The sequence below is a fragment of the Cucumis sativus genome, chromosome 4 (assembly GCF_000004075.3).
Source record: "Cucumis sativus cultivar 9930 chromosome 4, Cucumber_9930_V3, whole genome shotgun sequence".
Taxonomy (NCBI): domain Eukaryota; kingdom Viridiplantae; phylum Streptophyta; class Magnoliopsida; order Cucurbitales; family Cucurbitaceae; genus Cucumis; species Cucumis sativus.
Window position 1 is genome coordinate 10,772,245 of NC_026658.2, and position 6,419 is coordinate 10,778,663.

Genomic DNA, 6,419 nt, shown 5'->3' on the forward strand with positions numbered 1-6,419 from the left:
AAACTATTTAAAAATGAGAAAATATCAACTGATAGAGCAATCCCATGTGTGAGCATTTGATAAAGGGGTCCTCTTTGTCACCTATTTCCTAATCTTTGGTGCTAATCTCCTCTTCGTAAGTCCACTCCAAACATCAACAAATTCTCATTCAAGCTCTGAAGCTTCATTTTTACATCAATTTCTTAGAGACAACCCTTCAAACTCACTCTTCTTTGGCTCTTTCTATGATACATTTAGGTTTAATAGCAAATGTCTTACCTCACAAATATCAGACTTCTCTCTGCCTAAGAGAAGTAGGACCATTATTGCATACTGACTCACAACACCAATAAAAAGAAATATAACTCACAACTATAACAAGGCCAAAACAATTGCTTAAATTGATGGTTTATCAGAGCTTCCAATAAATCAAGATAAGTTCATTAGCAACATAAATAATTTATTTCTTGCTCAGAGTGAAAACATTTATAACTCTTTTTCATCTTCAATCATTAATAAATCAAGAGTAACCAAATTACAACAATTTAGTAATGAGTTAGATAACAAGTACTTGTGTTCAAGTTTATATATATAGTTTGTTTATGCTATGACTATTATGCAATTACAATACAATTCAATAGAAAAATCAAAAGTTCTCAAATTCACTTGGAAAATGTAGGCATAAACAAAAAGACCATACACATTATCAAAGTTTAAAATCTCACATTTCATTTTTCATTCTTTTTTTCTCAAAGCTTCAGCCCATAGCCACAAATCTCTCTTGACCTTGATTGCCTAATTCGAAAGAACAAAAATCAATTAAAAATCAACCAACTGCTTCATTGATGCATTTCATCGAACACATTGTAAGCTACCAAAATGCTTCATCACATAGCCAACCATGAAAAAAATATGTAGATTCACATTAGAAAAATGATCGTAAACAACAATATTGAATAGGATGGTAGACAAAACAAACACGTATCTCCTATAAAAATAAAACTATGAGAGATGTTTTTCAGACAAAGAACCATCAATATATCACAAAAACCATCAAAGAAAAGAATTTCAATAAGCAAAGCAGTGAAGAAATTTGTATCGATTCCATCATCAAATGGGAAAAAAATGAGACACCAAACTGGTGAAATCTTTGTTGGCTAAAATTTACATCAATATTCCATTGGCACCTTTAAAATTAGCTTGTTGTAAAACAGACTAATATAAAAGAAATAAGAAAAAAAAAAAAAAACAATGTCACAACCACATATTACTATATTACTATACAAATACAAACAATAGAAATAATGAAAACTTTGATTGAATACCCAAATATTGTGGATAAAATGAAAGCATTTGAAGAGAAATGAGAAGAAAATGGGAGTGAAAATGAAAACTTTGGTTGAATACCACTACTCTGCGTACTTTGCCATTCTCCTTCCCTATACCTCTAAATCAATTCATCTTATGGAGTTAACAAATGCTTTAACCAATTCAAAATAATGGGTTTTTTGCAATCATTGAAAATTAAATGGGGAACACATTGCACAAAATCATTACCATCAAATGGAATAGTGAGTTTTGTTCAATTTCTTACACCCTACTGATTAAACTCAGAAAAGAGAAAGACACAAAAGTGAAGGTATTAAACACTAACTTGTCTTTAAAACCTTTAAAATGAGTGTGGGTCACCTTCGAGGAGAAAATGAGTGTGGTTCGCTGCCTTCGAAATGTTTAGACTTGACGTTGCCGTAGGTCTCCGTCACTGAGAAGAAAGGTAGTAGAGATGCAGAAGAATGGAGTTGGGGTTGGGTTTTTTGGGGTTCTATCGTGAGTATGATAATGAAGAAAGGGGAAATAAAAGTAAATTTATATTTTAATAATTTTTAATGAAAAGTTGGAGGAAAATTAAGGAGGAAAAATAATATTTTAATAAAAAATATTTTTTATTATTTATATTTAATGACATTTAAAAATTGTAATAGATTTATGCTGTCATAATGATGTAAATCAAAATAGAACTAATTTCTCAAATGAATTCTCTGCCAATAATGGCTAAGAGATGGAGTATTTATTGAGGATTTGTAAGTAGTTACAAGTAACTGTTTATGAAACAGTTAAGTATTCAATTGTTTCAACTAATTATAGCTTAACTATTTTATTAACTAGAGTTGTCTTTTATTTTAACTAACGATAGCCTTATTCTTATTACATCATTCCACCTCCTAGCATCAAACTCATCCCGAGTTTGTCATGAAAGTTGAAATCCATCCGGTTAGTGGAGTATAACCAAACCAACCTCCTACATTTTGGACAAAAATATTGTGATCGAAGGGATAAAATCAAGACAAAAAATCAAATATGGCCACTAAAAGATAAATCTCTCCATCGGCCATAAACCCAAAAAGATGTTCCCTTCAATCTCATTTAAACCCGTCTTCAAAGAATCAATTTCAAAATAATTAACTTTTGAAGAAAATCCTTTCAGAATCACATTTTCTTTATTATTCGCTTCAAGTTCTTCGACGGTTTAAAGATTCATTTTCACCGCAACCAATGTGTCGTTGATCTTTTGCTCGGTGTTTGATACTTCTTTTTCAACTTCTTTGTTGAATTTTTCTTCACCTGTGACCACTTCCAAGTCAACATTTTCAAATTATTGTTCTTCAATTTTATCTTCATGATTTTCTATTTGACAATTTTCCAACCGTGATTTCTCTGTCTTCTCTTTTGTATATGAAACCAATCTGTTCTTGGACTCTAGCAAATAGATTGATGGTTGATCTACACGTTGAATCTTTATCTCCAATGAAAGATGATTTCTTGGAAAATTAGTTTGATTGGATCGTTGGGCCATTTTTTGATATTGTCCCTTTCTTATTTTGTCCCAAACTGTTTTAGAAACATCATCGAAGTCACTAGAATCACTTTTCCAATTTGGATGATGATAGATTCTTTAAGAAAATCGAGCATGGCCAAAATTTGAATGTTAAAATTCTTCTTCCAAACCACTTGAATAAGAATTCCAGCATTGTTTATGGAAGTACAATTGATTTACTTGTTTATACCAACGACTGGTTTTTTTTCTCCTACCATCAGCATGTGACCAAAACCTTTCGTTATGATCATTTACTGTACATTCTTGCCATTCATCATGATTGAAGTTCTTGGTAATAATCTTGGTATCTTGGAAGAGGTTCTTGATAATCTTGGACTGGTCTCCTTCTTTTTGAGCTCCAAAACTTCCTTCTTGACTGTCATCATCGGCATATTGTAGTGGAATGTCCATCGGCCTCCTCCTTTGATCGTTTCTTTCATTGGGCAAGTTTCTAAAGTTCCTTCACGCTAGCAGGCCTCCTTTGTTTTCTCCATTTCGGTCATAGTCTTCAATCCTTGTCGGTGCCGGCAGTCCATCCATCCTTTGAGTTAGAGAGTCCAAGTTGTCCATTACTCTATTCATCTTATTGTGTAAATCTCCCAAGGAGTCTTCGACGGCCAGCAAGCGTACTGTGGATGTCCTTGGAGAAAGGGTGGTGATCTCCTCCACCTCTTCTTGCTAGTTATTCCCCGCAGAAGGGATTGCTCCTCTCTGGCCAGCCATCCATCCAAGGATCGGGGCTGCTCTGATACCACTTGATGTAAATCAAAGTAGAACTAATTTCTCAAATGAATTCTCTGCCAATAATGGCTAAGAGATGGAGTATTTATTGAGGATTTGTAAGTAGTTACAGGTAACTATTTATGAAACAGTTAAGTATTTAATTGTTTCAACTAATTACAGCTTAACTGTTTTATTAACTAGAGTTGTATTATATTTTAACTAACTATAGCCTTATTCTTATTACATCACATAAATTCTTCGAATTAGAAAAATTCCATTTTTTCCTGTAAAACACGTGAGTTTTGACTTTTTGTGACAGTTTTTTATTTCCTCCTTTTAATTTAGGATGTATACAACTGTTGTAGTAGGTAGTTTTTATTGTAGTAATATCATCGAGTCAGACCACTTTTGAGTTCCCTTGCCCTTGTTAGGTTGACACTCAATGGCGTAATTATATAGCGACTCAAGTTGTCACACCCAATCCTGGAGCACCTCCTCACTAGACCCGAGGTGTGGCGTGAAGCCAACCCACATCATTCTTCTTCTAACAATGTCTATCAACCCTTCTTAACGTGCAACTCTTATCTAAAATCCTTTATGACTTTAAACATGTATTACAGACAACTACAACCAAATCTTCTATTAGTTTAGTTACAAATTATCATGCATGCATGGAATAAGTTGTACAAAATCATATCACTTGTAGCAGATTAGGTGGAGCTTTAACAGGCGTCAAAACCACGATATCTACCTATAAGGTAAATGAACATTGAAAGCATGAGCTATAAAGCCCTGTAAGTAAGCTTTAAAATAGAACATGCTTACTGAAACAAGTATGCAACATATATAAAACAATCTTATAAAGTACTTTTCTAAGCAAATATTTCTAGCAAAGCAACTCAGGGCGGGAAGCAACAAGTTTGACTTTACTATATTGTGGTAAGGGATACTGAATACTCCCAACGTCTTCCTTTCCAACCTTAACTCTACGATGTAGCAGGGTGTCACAATCGCAATCTTTTAACCTCGGGACAAGCGATTGTGCGGCACTTGTTCGACCCAGTCAACAAGTCAGCCGATCAAAATCCAAAAATCGCGAACAAACTCACGGTACGATTCAACCTCCCGTCACGTTTTTTAGAAAATATTTTATAAAACGTGATAGAGAAATAATTGCATTGAAATCATTGTTAAAACAAGCATTAAAGACTATGAAATGCAATAAAAAGCTTAGATTGCAAAGAGTGTGACAAGACTTGGGTGGGGATTCAACTACTATGTCTCTCATGTTCATTCTGGACTTTTTCAACTCTAGTAGGCTTGCATATGAAAAATGTCGAAACTTCACACCAAGATTTATTACCTAAAAAAGAAAGCAACTAGCAAAACTAAACATAAAAATAAGATAAATTGGGGGTATTTGGGTATACAACCATAGGCAAACATCGCCCTACAGAAGTATGCTCGTTATATTCTCCTCCACTTAAACAGTTGACATCTCTGTCGACAAGTGAACCTTGGACTCTTTGATCTTCAGCGTCCAGGATGGTCTCATGATCACCTACTTTAGGGAGATGTGTGATGAAGTCCATAAAAATACTTTCCCACAATCTTGTTGGAACTGGCAGAGGTTCAAGAAGCCAAGCAACTTTTGCTTTCTCAATTTTATCTTGTTGACAGATGAGACATGTCTTCGTATATTGCATGACGTCGTCCCTTATATTGGGCCAAAAATAGCCCTTCTTCTGTAAGGCGTATGTTCTTTGCCATCCGGGGTGGCTAGCCTACAGAATGTCATAACATAGCAATTTCTTCCTTAGGTCCACTCCTCTAGGGACATACAGTCGCTTTCCCCTTGTTACTAGCAGGCCATCTTCAACCCAAAATTGTCATGTCTTACACGCCTTAGCTAAACTCATGACATTCTAAGCGGCATAATCTTTCTGCAGGAATTCTCTCAAAACATTATACATTAAGCCATCAATCTGACTTGCGTGAAGATGAGCAAACATGCACAGAGTCACATGTTCATTTCTCCAACTAAGTGTATAGGTTGCCTGATTGCTCACCCCTTTCATATGTTCAAATTCAAAATCAAACTCAACTAGGAATCCTTGTCACCTTGCTTCTTTTGAAGTCAATTTCGTCCAGGTAAAAAAGTGGTAAGTAGCACTATTGTCTGTCTTCACAACAAAGTAGACCCTAGTAAATATTGTCTCCAGGCTCTCAGACAATATACCACAGCAAGTATTTCCTTTTTAGACACCGTGTATCTCCTCTCTACGGCATTAAGCTTTCGACTTTCATATGCGATGGGATGTCCATTCAACAGGAGAACACGACCCAACTCAAAATTAGACGCATCGATCTCGATTTTAAACAGTTGGGTCATATCGACGATCTTAAGAACTGGTCCCTCGATCATAGCTTGCTTCAACTCATCGAAGGCAACCTGACATTCAGGAGTCCAACCCCATTGGCTGTGCTTTTTCAATAACTCAGTCAGCGGGCTTGCTCTTACGGAGAATCCTTCCACAAATCGTCTGTAATAGTTAGCTAATCCGAGAAATGAATGCAAGTCGGTGACTGGCCTTGGTACTACCTAATCACGTATCGCAACAATCTTCCCCACCATCATACCAATTTGCCCACACTCAATTACATGATCCAGGAAATTTATTTGTTCTTGCGCAAATAAACATTTTTCCCTCTTGACATACAATTGGTTCTCCTTTAGTTTCTGGAAAATTCTTTGGAAGTGGTCCTTGTGCTCTTCCATCCTGGAGTTATAGACCACTGTATAGTCAAGATAGATCACGAAAAGCTTGTCAAGGTATTCGTG

The 6,419-nt window shown here is 35.4% G+C and overlaps 1 long non-coding RNA gene across 1 annotated transcript; it reads right to left on the bottom strand.

Moving 5' to 3' along the window:
• Positions 1–460: 460 nt before the first annotated feature.
• On the bottom strand, positions 461–1,829 carry LOC116403254. Its single transcript, XR_004215920.1, has 2 exons — positions 1,669–1,829; positions 461–774 (listed from the first exon to the last, which is right to left on the bottom strand). It is a non-coding gene; the product is annotated as an uncharacterized LOC116403254 (long non-coding RNA).
• Between the last annotated feature and the right edge of the window lie 4,590 nt (positions 1,830–6,419).